Source organism: Sebastes fasciatus, chromosome 1, assembly GCF_043250625.1.
Source record: "Sebastes fasciatus isolate fSebFas1 chromosome 1, fSebFas1.pri, whole genome shotgun sequence".
Classification (NCBI taxonomy): Eukaryota; Metazoa; Chordata; class Actinopteri; order Perciformes; family Sebastidae; genus Sebastes; species Sebastes fasciatus.
Window position 1 is genome coordinate 25,121,235 of NC_133795.1, and position 16,890 is coordinate 25,138,124.

A 16,890-nucleotide genomic window follows, 5' to 3' on the forward strand; every position below is an offset into this window, starting at 1 on the left:
TGTTATAAATCTGAATTATTGGGGATTTTGGAAGGGTAGTGCTGCATAAAAAGTTATAGAGCAGATAAAAACCCATTGTATTTAATCCTGTTTCACATCTGGATTATAGAAGTAATGCATCGTTTTCCGTAGCAGACTTCTCATTACTCAAAATTATGTTTATGAGCTATTCTAAAACAATCTTAAGTATCTTTTTTTGAGCTGTTTTGAGCTCTAGGACCCAATTTAATGAAAAGAAAATATATTTTAGAATGCACCTTTACTCAAATGACAAGGGAAATTTCATGGTGGAAGTTCTTAAGACGTCTCTGTAAACCTCACGCAGAGTGATCGGTAGGAGGAACTCTGGGGGGAAGCACTTTAACCACGATGTGAGACTCAGAAGCTGGCGGCCGTGCAGCAGAAACACAGATATGATTTGAATGATTTATACGCCATGTTTCTGGAGTATTGGGATAGAGCGGATAGCCAACCTCAGAGGGGCCTTAGAGTTTTATGTGCCTTCTGTAAAGGGTTTCCAGAGACACGCACATACTGTACAGAGATGTGGCAGCTTAACACTGTACAAGCTCCCATTTTTTTGAGGTCTAGAAAGCTGTTAAATCCTATTTTAGGTCAAGTCGGCTTCATGGTCTAGCTGGGTCATCTGAATTCTTAACACTCAGTTATGCATTAATAAAACCTTGATTTGTATGTGGGGAAGCATTCATTTTCTGCAGGCATGCCACAGAGAAAAGATGTTTTCACTTTGTTGTAATTCTCACAAACACTGATTATTCAGCTTGGTGTGCACGGTAGACTGCTGCACACTGACACAAACACTGAATCTAATCTGGATGTAATAAACAGAATGCTGGAGGAGATGGAAAAGCTTCTCAGTGGAATATAAATATTTCATGTGTGTGAATCTAAAGTACCAAAGTTGTGGAAGACAGGGGTAACTTTGGTGTCCAACATTTGCATACTTTCTCTTCACATTGTAGACCGCCTCAGTCGGATAGCAAACGGTGTCTGACCGTCTCTCCTCGCTTCATCACTGCCCCGTGGTTGGCAATTTCATGAGTGAGCTGGTAATAATCACGGGTGACTGCATCGTCACCTTTTCACAGCAGATCTATAAGTGAAGGCGTAGCTACACTTGTGAGACCTTCAGTGGCCATATGGGAACGCTTGAGGTTCTGGAGTCAGAGGAAAACTTTGCATCTGCTTCTCGTTGCTTTATCTGCTTCTCATATGCTTCCAAGTTGAAGAAATAACAGATTGCATTAGGCAAAATTGCTGTAATTATTTACAAACAACAACAAAAAAGTAAATATGACTTATTATTCAGTTTGCACGTTTTGATGATGTTTGTTGGAGCTCTTAGAAACATATTGGGAGCAAATAAGAATTTAAATGGAGAGACCATAGCAAATATAATTTTACACATCTTGAAATATTTGAGGAAAGTACTCGCTGGATTTAATAAAATGATGTAATGTCTTCAGTCTGGACTTAAATATTACTTCACTTACATATTTGTTTTCTCTCCAGGAGGCAAAGTATTTCTTTTTATTTTATTTTTGAAAGTAATTCAGCATATTGAGTGTTTTTTTCTGTGTATGCAGCTCTTTTCAGCTTTTTTTTTTGCAGTAGTGTCTGTACCCAAAGAGCTACATAGTACCGCACCGCACGACCAAAACTATACAGTGCAGTAACCTGCGTCTCCTCCTTCGTAGACTGAGCCCTGGTCTTCTTTCAGTTGAAGCTACTCTGCTCACCAGTCTTGACGTCTGCTTACACAAGAATAACTCACACCGAACACAACCCAGTCTGAGACACACACACACACTCAAAGAAAGCAACTCAACTGTCTCACTTCTTTTCCCTCAAAGTCTTCCAACGTGCATTTACGCTTCAGTCATCTTCATTTGGCTGATATACTTACAGTAATTTAAATATATTTTAATAAAAGAGGACATCACTCTGTCAGGATAATCTGATATACACACTCCAAGTGGCTTTATGATTTCCTACCAAATGACAACCAAAGCTTTTATAAAGTTGACAGTCGTCCAAAATGATTAAAGGAACAATTCTAAGCAAAGTGTGGTCCTTTGAAAATATGAAATTTTTTTTTTTAATTATATTGTGCTTCAAAGAAAATAATTTTAGTATTTTATTATTCCCTCAGTAAGTTATTGTAAAACATATGTTACGAATATTACAAATTCTGCCTCCCTGGGATGGTTAGGACACCTTGTTCTGGGCTAAAAAAAAACATTGAAATTGAAATTGAAATTGAAAAAACTAATTTTAGTATATTTACAATGTGTGCACACATTTCTTTAAGAAAAAGAAAACATTTGTAAAATATTACATTTTCATAATATTTGTGTTAGTGGTAAGCTACTGTATGCAGTTGTTTGTGTTTATTAACATAATTTTTATTTCAGAGTTATTGGCATTCAATATTGCTATATTTGTTTTAAACGATATTCTTTATTTATTATTCTTTATCTTTTATATACATATCATCTACAATTATTTAATATTTTTTGGCTTTTATAAATGGAATACATAAATGTAATTTTAATTGGCACGATACTGCTGTGCTGACCGGTCTCTGTGTAAATTAGCACTCTATTTTCACAAGGAACTCTAACTTAAATTAAAGTTCAAGAAATTTAAAAACTGAATAATGTGGCATTGCTGAGCTTATAGCCAGTAGCCATCAGGTTCAATCATAACACGTCAGTCTAGATAGTTTCTCGCTGTCCTTCTGAACTCTGCGGCTGTATCTTTAAAATGTCTTCAAGGTTCACCGAGCTTGATGGAACTTTCTGGTACAATCAAGTGCACACAGCGTGAGTGATCAGACCTCTTCTTGTTACTGAATCATGCAATGTTCGACCTCTCAGACTGCTTGTTTTACGGAAGCGGCCGTCCCCATCTGAACGCAAAGAAAGAGAGGTATGCCGGAAAAAGGAGGAGGAAAAAGGTGACAAGAGCAGAACTCTGAGGCTAATGCAATCTGAAATGGCCTGTAATGCCCCATTTCTAAATTGGAAAAATTGACCTTCCTCGTAGAGGTGACACAAGCCCGCACTCCGAGACGTTTCAGGGGCTAAGTGGAGGTTTCGGAGCAAGCTGCAGCAGACCCTGGAGGCCAAGCAAATATTTCATGAGTAATTTAATATCTGGAACATGAGAGTGCGCGCAACTCAGGATGCTGGCCCGGATAAAGACAGTGATCTGGGAAGAAGGAGGGGGAGAGAGGCAAAAGGGCAGACCAATGAGTAGTAATGCCGTACATCAACTTTCTTCCAAGGGTGCTCAAGGGATACAGCAGTATACCAGCACCTTCAAAAGCTCTGTCCACTTCTGCAAGCCCCTAGTGGAAGGGAAATCTACAATTTCAATTTCCATGTGAAGCAAGTTACTTTTAAAATATTGTCCAAAAGTGGGTCTCAAAATGGTTAGCATCTCTATTAGCATAAGCTACAAGAAAGTAAAATTAGATGTGTGTAATACAATCAACAAGGAAAAGCTCCCCCTAATAAAGATTTGGATTCAAAAGGGAAAAAAACAAGAGTTTCTTCTTGTGTGCATGAACTAATCATGGGATGATTACTGTATGTGCTGGATGAACAACTTTCATTGCAATAATGGGTGCCAGATTTTATGAACAGGATCTGGTATCTAGTTCATAAAATGCCATATAGCCTTGCTTCCACCAGACAGCATAGTTATCTAGCTGCACACCAGAACAGAGTTAAATAGCATTTATGAGGGATTTTTCTGTGCTTTTTAATGAAGACATTTCACTGACAACAAACAGAACCATGTCTCCAAGCAGGTTTTGGAGAATTTTTTTCAGAGCAAAACCGAAAAGAGAGAGAGTGACGGGAGGAAAAGCACAGGTGTAGCTAATATTAATCAGCTCTGTGTCATTCCTGGAAGTAGTCCCGTCTCAATGGAGTACAGTCGTGTTTTTCCTGCTAAGATAACTACTGGTCAACATTGAAAAGGTCTACATAGTATAGAGAAGGATGCATTTGTACATGGCAAACATGCTCTCCCTGACATGTAAGTACTTCTGTTTCTAATACATTTTGACGGTTTCTAAACCAGAGTTTATTCACATTTTTGTTGACTATGTGTTGAAAATAAGCATTAATTCATGCATTAGCTTTGTGTGCTGAAATGTCAGCATAACCCCACAGTCCTGAATAGATACTAAACCCAAACATTTCAGCAGGAATAGAAAGAGGAGGCTTCTAGAATATTGCACTCAAGTAAAAATGACTGTTAAGCCAACTTTAAATACATTTTACTCAAGTGAAAGTAAAAGTAATTGTGCAGAAATGCATTTGGATAAAAGTAAAAGGTAGGTCAGTTAAAATACTCTGAGTAAACGTTACTGTTACATTTTTAAGTCCAAACCTGCATATAACTGATCAATTTTATACAACCGCCTTCATCAGTGTAGCTTTATAGAATTAGCCAGAAACCAGAAAAGAGACAGAACTAAAACAATTACACAAAAATGATCGACAATGAATAAAAAGTCTACTGTATGGACAACACGGCAGGTGCAACATGCCTTATTAGCCTAAGCCACATCAAATGAAATAACCAGTTTATAAGAATCAACAGTAGAATATAAACAACATAAATTCCCAACACGTTCTCATCCCACCTCGTCACATATACTGACATAATGAAAAAAATCACTAGCTGTGTTTCATCTCTTCTCACTTTAGGGCACACACATATCTAGTGCTCATTACATTATTACATGGTTATGTGGGGTTTATTGTACCTGTAGGGTGTACTAAAAGCTCCACTAGGCAATACCTTTATGTAAAAATTACCCCCTAGTGAATGCTAGACTTTACAACATTAGATATTTCTCTGGTACTTTAGGTAACATCTGCCACAATGTTTTATTTACAGTTATGGATGTCAGAGTAAAGGATTTCTAGGTAGTGAAGTTCAAATAGTTTTCAGCCCTCCAGCCACCAATAATGCAGGTTTCACATCATTAAATTTGCAAAGGCGTTTGCATCTTCTGAAAATCATTTTCCTGGTTCTTTAAACAAACAAATAAACAAGGGTAGCCTACTAAGGCCTCTCACAAGCTACAATTGTTTTAAAAAAGCAACTATAGGTGTCTTTCTAAGTCAATATATTGAAATGATCAAACGCATCCCTTGTTCAGTAGACTAGCCATTTTCACTTTGGTGATTTACCATATAAGACATAGATAATTCATGACATTAGGACAACAGCCAGCTCTGGTGGATTTAATGTGGTTAGGTGTTTTTTTGGAAGCAGAACAGGGTAATATCTTTACTGATGGCTTCAACCAAAAAGTTTACAGTCACATGGGACAAACACCTGCAGCATCATCTGTTACAGCTGGCACACACACACCCATGCACACACAGTCAAACTCATGTATTATTGAGAGTTAGGAGCTCCCAGGACGCAGCGAGGAAACATGTTGACGTCTTGTTGAGAACAGAGATGTGTGTAACCAAACAGGATGGTTGTTCAGCTGTGTGTAACACAAAGTGAAGCTGTAAGGTTATCTGAAATGCAACATACATAGAGTACTGTGTATTTTACGGAAAAAAATGTTTTGACCACATAATAAACAAAATAATATTATAATCCAATTTCAAGAAAAAAGTGGCATGAATGAGGAATTAATTACCATTTGTTTTATAATATGAGCTGCAACATATTGTTGCGATAATTGTTATTTAAATACAGTAAAAAATAAAGTCATTTGAGCTGTTTTAATATGGACCTGCTTACTCACTGATACAGTAAGCTAGAGTTTAATTGTTCACATCTACACAGCCTCTCTCAAACAAGCCCTGTGTTACGATGGGATTTCCGAGATTAGAGCTCTTCTCTCTTCACTAAGTGGCTCCTCAGTCGGTGACTCTCCGCGAATGATGTCTTTTTCATCCACAGGAGGATGCTGCGAAGCTGCTGACATTAAAATCGATCGCTGTCAACACTCTGCCATTCCTGATACCACGAGGGACGTTGACAACCGTGTCTGGTGTGAAGACCTGCAGACGACGACTCGTGTCTCTGATGTGCTGCAGGAGACGGGAGGTGAGGAGAGTGTAAGAGAATTTACAGGTCTTCATGCACTCACCTGTCACTTCTCAGTCTCAGGTGCTTCCTCCTGTGACTATATGGACACAGATGTTTATGGGTTCATATTCAAGACTGTGGTGAGGGAAGACATTACAAGTAACAGCTACAGCATATTTCCGCTATATGCTCCATTAGCTTTTAATGCTAACAGCTTTAAAATTACAATCTGTTTAAATTGTGTTAGACAATGATCTTAGATTTAATTTGGTAGTGGTTTATTATTATATGTACATTATTATTATATATTTTCGGATTCTGCTTCAGCTCTGCTCTAACTAGCTTTCTTTGAGGGCATGCCAAAGTAGCCACTGGGCAAAATGCGTTACTTGGTGACATCACCACGTTACGGAAGAAAAGGCGGGACTTCAATCAAGGTGTTTCTGGCAGTTCAGGAGCAGTGTTTCTGTGGGGGAGAGTAACTCTCTTTGGCGTGGACTTTGGACTTTGTCATTTTGCAGACCTTTTACATACACAAAAAAACTATATAACACACTAAAGGAAAGGGAAAAAGCACAAAAGCATAATAAGTCCTCTTTAATAACTTAGCTGGTTAGGGAGTTAGGGAGGTTAGGGAGACAAGCAAAACCATTCATCAGGATAAACTTAAGGCCTGTAGCATTTCTTTTATTTCCACCGGTATCGGTGCACAAATAATTTGAATTTTTCCACATAAATATTTGAAAGTATACAGAAATACTTACAATTTTATAACCAACATTTTGTTATTGATTGATATGTGTTACCGGAAGATACTTTTTTTTTTTTACATTTTATATGTTTGATATATAGTGATGTCGAGGGATGGGTCAAATGTTTGGCAACTATAATAATTAATATGTGATGGACGGAAATGGTTGAGATGAAGGTTTACAAATCATATACTTTGTGTTGGAAAGAAAAAAGAAACATGTAAATAAAAAAATTGTAAATACCAGGCTATGTTTCAATTCAGTTCAATTAGGTTTTACTTATTTGCCACACAAAAGGCCAAATACACAAAAACAAGTGTGAGTTCATGCCGTGTGTGTGTATAGATGTGTTGACAGCCGCCAACACTGGACGGCGGAGTGCTTGTGCTTCGCCAGCTCCGAGCCCTACCATAAGCCACGGCTGGCTGGATCAGGAGTGTCACACGGGGGTCATGTAGAGTTTGGTCCCTTGAACTCTCCGATGTTAGCTGAAGCATGGAAGCATCAATGCTCCCAGCCCTCGAGGCACCGCTGCCTGCTAAATCTGTGTCAAACTACATAAACCCGATACATCTCCTGTGCAGTGCAAAATAATGAGAGACATCCGCTGTTTGCTTCTCTTGGTAGAGGCTGATCAATGGGCTCCCAAAAAAGTTATTAAGCTGTGCGAATGACAATCGATGGAATCTCGTAAGTGTGAAATCGCAGGTTGACACTGGGATGGGAGAGGCACAAATATATACATTGACTGACCCTTTGAGCTCCAGTGAGTCCATCGTGTGTACAGCATTACAATGATGTGAAAGCCGGTGAACATCATATTTTGATATTAAACAATATCTTCTGACAGTAAAGGTCTTTGCACACCACGGACAGTGGCTTTGAGTGGCTTTTGACGGATGCGAAAAAACGCAGAAAATCAAACGTGTTCCGAAAACATTATGACGAAAATACAGACTTGGTGTGCAAAGGCATTAACTCTAAATTAAGTCTCAATGAATAAATTAAATGATGTAAAAGACTTGCTCCCGATCACACCGAGACTCAACACCATTGTCTGTAGCTGTATGCAGCTTTTGTTTCTTATTATCTTCCAATTTCCTTGAAATTTTCCTCACTATTTCCTGAAAAAGAGTGGGTAAGTAAGTCACAAGATGATCGACAGAAAAAGATAAGATAAGATACTTAAAGTATCAGTAGGCAGTATATTTTTGGCATCATTGGGCAAAAATTCCATAATAACCTTTCAGCATATTGTAATTCAAGTGTTCTGAGAGATAACTAGACTTCTGCTCCTCCTCATGTCTCTGTTTTCAGACTTTAACAAATCTAGCCCGTGACGGGAGACTCTGACCAATCACGGGTCATTTCATTGAGAGAGCGTTCCTATTGGCTGTTCTCCGGTCATGTGACCGGAACTTGCCGTTCCTTCAACAGATTTGACAATGGCAGCCGCGTCACAAACTTTCTCATTTTACAGCTAAACAATACACTACAAGATGATTCTGAAAACATATGAGGAGAGAAATAGGCATTAACGTATCATAATATTGATTCATATTTGATCAATGCTGCCTAGTTTGACCGTTTGGTTAGAGTTCGCGAGTGATTGACAGCCGGCTAGGAGCACCGGAGGACACCGGAGGAACATGATTTTTTTCAGGTTACCTGTTTCATGTACTACTGTTTTATAAAAAATAACCTTTTTTTAATAATATTTCTCCCAATCTTGCCTACTTCAGCTTTAAATAAACATATTTTTTGCCACACCAAATTATATTTATTTAACTCAGTTTTTTAGTGGATTACTGGATAATCCATGTTTGGTTGGACCACAGGTAGACAAATACAATATGAGAGGTGGTTTCATTGTTAGAGGTCCAAAGCCAAACTGTCTGGAAAACACTGGCTAAGCTTATGTTTGAAGTAAAGAAGAAAAAGAAGAAAGAAGAAAGGAATGATGAGCACACCAGGTCACACAAGCCAGTTGTACACTACCTTAATAGAATGAAATGACAGTAAGAGACCAAGATATTTTTCTCAGCAGTTTAACCACGTGAACTTAAATTCAGGTAGCGAGAAAAAGGCATTCAATGACACACTGTTTCTGCTTGAAATGGTAACCTATGTCAAGATTTGTTGTGTTTGGGTTCTGTCTGCCTCCTAGTGGTCAAAAAACATCTTAATGCAATTTTAATAAAAATGTTTCTAAAATGTATTTTCGTTCCACTGAACATAATAAAAGATTCAACTTTCCATGTTTCATCATCGTGTTCTTCCAGGCACTCTTGAAGTATAAACAGGACGTCTTTAAGGAGCGTTCAATTATATAAAAGCCATTTATTAGCATGAACATCATGTAATGCATGTCAAAAGCAGATAATTATACAAACCATATGAACGGCCAAACAAGCATGAAGCATGAAGAAGAATTGGCAACAGATGGAATTTCCCCCCAGTGCAGTGACATCCCGTGAAATGCACATCAACCCTCCAATTAGTTAGTTCTACTCTTATACCAAACCACAAACACACACACACACACACACTCTCACGCATTCTCGATCTGTTTATGGTTTGCACAAGTGACACTGAGGGCAATTCGCTGACCTACATAGACGGCTGTGTTTGAGTTGCTCTTAGTGGGAACGCTGCGTCCAGATGCCCTTCTCTGTGCTCTGGAGTGAAAACAGGTCAGAGGTCAGCAGAAAACCAATGAAAGAGGAGGATTCACACAATCATCAACGGGTTCCGTGGAGGAGAACAAAAACACGACATTGTTTATGTCGTGTTTGCGTTGCAGCGGGCTCGGCTTGTCTGTGGCCAAACATTGGACACCACAGGCGTGAACCTTAGGAGCCACACGCGAGAGAGCAGTAAGGCAGTCTCAGTCATCAGGGGCTATAAGCATTAGAAATGTTCATTAGTATGTAGTTTGAGGGTCTGACTTGAGTGGTTTCTAAAGGTCTTATGATAGACTCAGTGTTACACATTATGCTGTACCACTGGTGTGAGATTAAGCATTATTACGTACATGACAGCACAGCTAGGGTCAGGGCCACCTAAGTCAAGTACGTGTCAATACAGAGAACATGTACACTTATATCACACCCTAATGACGAAACAGTGTACTACAGCTATTCTCTACCATTTTTTGGAGTGTAATATTTATGCTTTATATAGTGCCCTTGAAAAATCCAATACTGGAACAAAAAAAAGTGTCCATGAAATCTGCATGTACTGCTCACTATAGGGTGCTCCATGGATGATGTATTTGTATGCCAACCAGGAAGTTAGCATCGCCCTGGTTCCCTCGACAAAAAGCCAATGGGATTTTTCCATTGGGTTTTGGATTATTGCAGAAAATAAGCTCTGTGGCAAACACACGTTTATGATACTTACACATTTTGTTCAGCAAGATAATCTCCACAAATGACCACCACTTTTATGATTTTTGAAGCGTGGATGCAATCGGTAAATAAAACGCTAACTTTAGGCTATAAACAAACTACACCTCGGTCACATGAGCACAAGTATACATAACGAGGCTGTGAAGGCGGACGAGTCAGCGTGATGACGTTTAGTAGTCTCATTTAGCCACTTATTAGCAACCTATTGTTTTTAAGACACATAAAGGATTCAAAATTCAGGAGTGGGATATTTTCTGGCGTATTTTATATATCATAGAACAAAACGTTAAAATCTCTTCAGCTTGTGTTAACCAAAGACTTAATTTCAGGCATCTCACTAAAAACCCAAACCATTGACTTCCAGACAGGGGAACCGGAAGTGCTAAAATGTTAACTAATTTCCGGGTTTTAGGACTCATTCCTGTAGCACTCTATAGAGTAAACTAGTGTAGGCTATATTATATAGGGAATGATGAATGAGTGCATTTTGAACACAGCTTATCTTGGTGTTCCAGTCTCACTATAACCCTTTCTAAGGTTTTTGCGTTCACACTAGAAAATTGACAAAATTTATTTTCAGACAATTCGAAGGTCAGAATTTTACAGTTTAAATTCCCAACTTCCGACCCCCAAGCGTTCCAGGTGCACAACCTGGTGGAGATAACATCAATTTACATGCAGAACTTTTACTATATGATAATATGTATTATTTTAATTAAATACAGGCAAATATACTTTGCGCTGCCTTTTAGTTAATGGTTTATCATTCATAATGTACGCCTCCATTGTTGTGTGACGTCAGAGCACATGAAGCATAAAGAAAATGTTCGTACTGGCCAAATCGTGGAATTAGAACTTCTGTGTCCGTCACTTGATGCCATTGGGTCCAAAAAGACTGTTTCCCATGAACTTACATTGGGAAAGGGATGCCTATAAATCAGCGGATAATTTGTATTCTAGGTAAATCAACTTCCCAGGGCTGGGAGGCGGAGTTAAGAGGTTGAGACTAGCTCAACTTTATTTTTAGCGTTCACATTAAGTGTCAGGCGTCAATTTGTAGCTTCATGCCACTGGCTTCCATTGAAAATGACTTGCAGCCTGTTGCTGTGTTGCTCGTAGTATGAACACAGCATCAGAGTTCTGAATGTGTTGTTGGTGGACACTGTTGTCCTACAAAGCATTTTACAAAGAAAATGGAGGAGCAACTCACAGCTGCAAAAATTAAAACAATTGCAGATGGTCGTAAGACAGCTCCGAAAATATCATACTGCCAAATCACTTGTTGCCTCTTTGTGAAGTCGAACTGGCAGTATCAATTCAAGGTCACAGTTTCATTGAAATCTACTGGCACACATGTACTGTATCTTTCCCTATGAGAACAGAACGGACCCAAGTATATTGATTTATGGTACTGTAAAACCAGTAGTGTATACAGTATTATTAGTATGTCATGTATAGTAGTAGGGAACTGGGACACAGACCAAGACCAGAGCAAATTGAGATCCCGCAGGCAACAAGTAGTTTATTGTTCTTTCAAAATGTAAAGTTTAGAGCTTAACGTGTTTCTCATGAGGAGAGATCTGGTGATCCATCTGTAGGTGTTATGTTTCTAAACATCCAACTGGAGGACATGACATTAAATTTCATATAAGGGTGTTTCTGCAACTATGGGCATTTTTAAGTCAAGGCAATGAAATTTTGGATTTATGTTAAAATTTGCAGTGCAATGTTTGATAAGTATATACACCATATTATCACCCATCTTGACATAAAAAATAATTACTAAATAATGTGATTTAATACAATTTATGAGCATTTTATGGGTCTGAACACCATTTTCTTCATGTCCCACAACTGTGGTTTCAATGTTCAAATTCAATTATAATATGACATTATTTCAAATGTAATTGTTTCACATGCATATTACTTTAAACCATATTAAAATTATATTTTTTTTGTTCACCATTTGTTCAAATCATTTATATGAATTTTTCATCAAAATAGTAAAAGTTTTATTCAAAGCCAAACAGTTCTAGTTTCTAATACCTTGCTATCTGCCATTTATATGCAATATGAGCAAAAATGTCCTTACCACAGCAGCTTTAGGTGTTGCAGTAAGGACACTAGATATTAGATTTGTAATATCTGTCATAAAACACAACATATTTTATATGTACATATTTTTGTGTATGAAAATTGACATCTATGGTTACTGTCTCATTTTTTCAGGGTGTAAATGAAGTCGTGAAACCTCTATTTTTAAAAAGTGTTTTTATATCAATATTTACAATGATGCACAAGGCTTGATGAAAATTAATTTAAATGTCTAGAAAATATAGAAATCAAAAAAGCAAAATGTAATGTTGCGGTAAAGACATTTAGTATAAAAATAAGTGATGGAAGCCGTAAAATAATAACATGTTACCTGTGTACCTGTTTATATGTATCACAAAATTGAAAATCATAGAGGTTGATTTTTTTTTAAGTTGGGAGCGTTAGAAGTGACTGCAGTTGCAGAAACATCAATAAACAATAAAGTTAAATCAGCATCAAATAGTATCAGACTTTCAAAAATAGAGTTAGACCCACAAACCTGCATGAAAGGAAAAAAAAACTCCAACAGATTCTCTCACACGGTTACATATCAACCATTTGTGATGTTTAAATAGCTAGCCATGATACGCAAGCATAAATTGTTATTGTGTGTTTAAAATTGTCTTTCAGATTAACAATATTATAAACAGCTGTAGATTTCAGTGTCACAACATCAATCGGAGACATTTTTGTTTTACAAATGTTAATGTTGACATTTTTCAGACTTTTTTGTCAGACATTTTTCAGACATTTTTTCAGATTTTTTTTTCAGACTTTTTTTCCGACTTTTTCCGACTTTATTTCTTCCGACATTTTTTTTTAACATTTTTCAGACTTTTTTTCAGACTTTTTTTTCCAGACATTTTTCAGACATTTTTCAGACTTTTTTGTCAGACATTTATCAGACTTTTTTCAGACTTTATTTCTTCCAACATTTCTTTTGACATTTTTCAGACATTTTTGTCAGACATTTTTCAGAATTTTTTTTTAGACTTTGTTTTCAGACTTTTTTTTCAGACTTTTTCAGACTTTATTACTTCCGACATTTTTTTTTTACATTTTTCAGACTTTTTTCAGACTTTTTTTTCAGACTTTTCTATGGGCATTTTTTCTATGGACTTTTTTTTCAGACTTTTTTCAGACTTTATTTCTTCCGACTTTTTTTTTTTTTTAATTTTTCAGACTTTTTTTCAGAATTTTTTCAGACATTTTTTTCAGACTTTTTTTCTATGGACTCTTTTTTAGACCTTTTTCAGACTTTATTTCTTCCAACATTTTTTTTTAACATTTTTCAGACATTTTTTGCAAACTTTTTTGTCAGACTTTTTTTTCCAGACTTTTTTCTGACTTTATTTCTTCCGACTTTTTTTTTTATATTTTTCAGACTTTTTTGTCAGACATTTTTCAGACATTTCTTCAGACTTTTTTTCAGACTTTTTTTTTTACATTTTTCAGACTTTTTTTCAGACTTTTTCAGACTTTATTTCTTCCGACATTTTTTTTTAACATTTTTCAGACTTTTTTGTCAGACATTTTTTTGCAAACTTTTTTGTCAGACATTTTTTTTCAGACTTATTTTTCTAGACTTTTTTCTGACTTTATTTCTTCCAACTTTTTTTGGATATTTTTCTGACTTTTTTGTCAGACATTTTCCAGACTTTTTTCTCTCTTTATTTCTTCCGACTTTTTTTTTGATATTTTTCTGACTTTTTTTTCAGACTTTTTCAGACTTTATTTCTTCCGCCTTTTTTTTCCCAGACTTTTTTCTATAGACTTTTTCTTACGGACTTTTTTTGAATGGACTTTTTTTTGAATGGACTTTTTTTTCTATGGACTTATTTTTCAGACATTTTTCAGATTTTTTTCGTCAAGAACATTGAGCTCACCTGGTCTGGCTGCTGGCTACACTACATAACCTGCTCCAACCCTTTGCTTTGGTTTGCTTTGCTGTGTTTGGCTTGTACAAGTGTTTGATGAGAGAGAAAGATCCACAAAGCTGCTTTGTGTTTCGGTTCAATGCTGTCCTCTGTAGTAGATTTCTCTCTTGTCTGACTGATGATCATTTGTCCAAAAAATGTTCTTTGGAGAAAAAGTCCTTGCTCTTTAAAATGTGTTTTCAGTTTTTTGGGGGTTTTCAACTGCTTTAGGGTAAATTTCCCCCCTCTTAATAACAACCCTGAAACTGTCTGTAATTGTTCATCATGCTATCTGACCTTCAGTGTGCTGAGTAGATGGTTTACATAGTTTGTGGGGTTCCAAAACATAAAGTCCACATTGAGGATTTCTGTGTGATGCTGTAATTGAGTGTCACATGTCAGTGCATTTTTGCTGGAATGTTCCTCATGCTAAACACCAGCGCTCCCATGTGTTGTAACGATCACGTGAGCGTTCTGGCAATCGGCGCCGGTTAATTTTCCACTTTTCCCTCTCTAATGCTCCTGGCTCGACATGCTGGCAGGCAGCACAACAGTTTGTTGCCATTCACCGAACATCACAAACCCGAGACGCTGCACCCCGGCTCTCTCCCCCCAGGGACCTGACTTGATTGCAATTTTGTATCAGGGATGGAAAGTCTTGTGGGTTTTGTGTTGGTGGCAACTGTTGGAAAGAAAGCAGAGACTTGGCACACAAAATATCAAATAAAAAAACAGGTTGGGATGCCAAGATGTAACACAAGCCACCAGTGTTATTTACTGTAATAGTGTTTTCCTCTCTGCTGGAAAACACATGGCATTTAACAGTATACAATGGGAGATTAGCAGCATATTTATAATACAGTCTCATGATCATTCATCCCGCAAGTCACACAGTAGACTCTTATTTTCTCTTGTATTTGCCAAAAGCATGGCGATGTAAGCCAGTCCAAGGGATTTAGTCACTCACAACTCTTCACCTGTGATCTGTGCTTCATCTGAGAGCAGCTCAGTACTGCTGGGTTAGAGAAGAGCAGATAACTGTATCTGATAGTTTAAAAACCTGAGTGGAGCACTACCGCCATCTAGTGGCAAACACACATCACCACATATCAGGATTTTATTCATGAAGCAGTCTTAGAAGAAAGCAAAAAATGTTTTCTAATGACACATCTGCTTTGGCCCAATACCAGGAACCTGAAACTGAAACAGTTAATGGAGTTCAGACATTTTTGTTTCATTATTTATAACCGTGTTTTTCCTACTGTGACATATCAAAATGTGTTCTGTGAAATGGCCTTATTGTTCACTTATCGTTCTGTCATCCAACAATATTTAGTGAAAAGCACTTGGAGAGAGAAAGAGAGAGTTTCTGTATCGTAAGGCTGCTGCTGCTGCTGCCCTGACATCACTGTTTCAACAGTATAGCACTGGACAGCTTTTTAATGTCAGCTCTCGTTACACTTAACATCATGTATGTCTGTCAAAACATGTCAGTCATCTATATATAGTTCATCTTGTTTGACACAATGATCTGATGATGACCTCGGCCTGACTGACTTGATGAAGATAAATATATGAAAGAAATTAAGCTCTGACTTCAACCTAAAAGCCTAACTGAGTAGTTGATACTTCATTTTTAAAGGTGCTCTAAACGATATTTGTAGTATTAATATAGGAGCAAACAAATATCCTAAAGATGTAAAGATATAGAGGAGTAATGTCTACCTGAGCAGAGAATTAAATCACTCTCAATCTCTGTGTGTTGTAATCAGAGCTTCTCCGTGCTTTGGTTACATAGCTGGGCCGCCTGCCCGCGCGTGCCATTTAATGCCATTTAGTGCCTGTTCTTGCATGTGAGCATGCCCCACTGGCATAGGTGCTGCTCTGCACTGCGCTCATACAGCAGTTACAGCTGATAACGGCGTCCTGACCAATGGCGCCATTACAGCATACTTGCCTCCTTCTCTAACTCACTGAAGGTCCTTTCAGACACAATGTGACACACTGCGCTCTGAAACCCGATATTTCCAATGACTTGCGCCGTGCCAGGATGGCTTTTTGCTGCGTCGAGCAAAACCCAGCTTTTGAGACCGCAAACTGCGGTGTGTCGCGAGCATATAGACTGCTGTCTTCCACCGGGAAATGGCAATTGTTGTCGTCCGGATGGAAACAGTAGGGATTATTTACACTGTTCAGTTCCAGAAACAGGCTAAGATAACGAAAAGGAAAAATAAGTGTGAAAATTTGTCATAAATCAGGAGAAATACGGGAGAATTGTGACCCCAGGAGGAAACCGAGAGAGGGCAATTAAAAACGAGAGTCTCCTGGGAAAATCGGGAGGGTTGGCAAGTATGTGTTGCAGAAGCATAGCGCCCGACCGCAGGTTCCCTAAATATTATTAGCTCTGTCAGCACTGTTGCCATTGTTTGCACTGTTAGCTATGAGCAGCAGTCGCTATGGGGAGGCAATCAAAATGCTCCCAATCTCGCATTTAGCACCTTTAACTATTACAATAGAAATGACTAAATAAAAATGGAACTTCAAACTATTAAGTTTAAAACCTTGCATTTGTTTTCTATTATCATGGGAGTAAATGGCTCAAATGCATTAATATTGCTCATT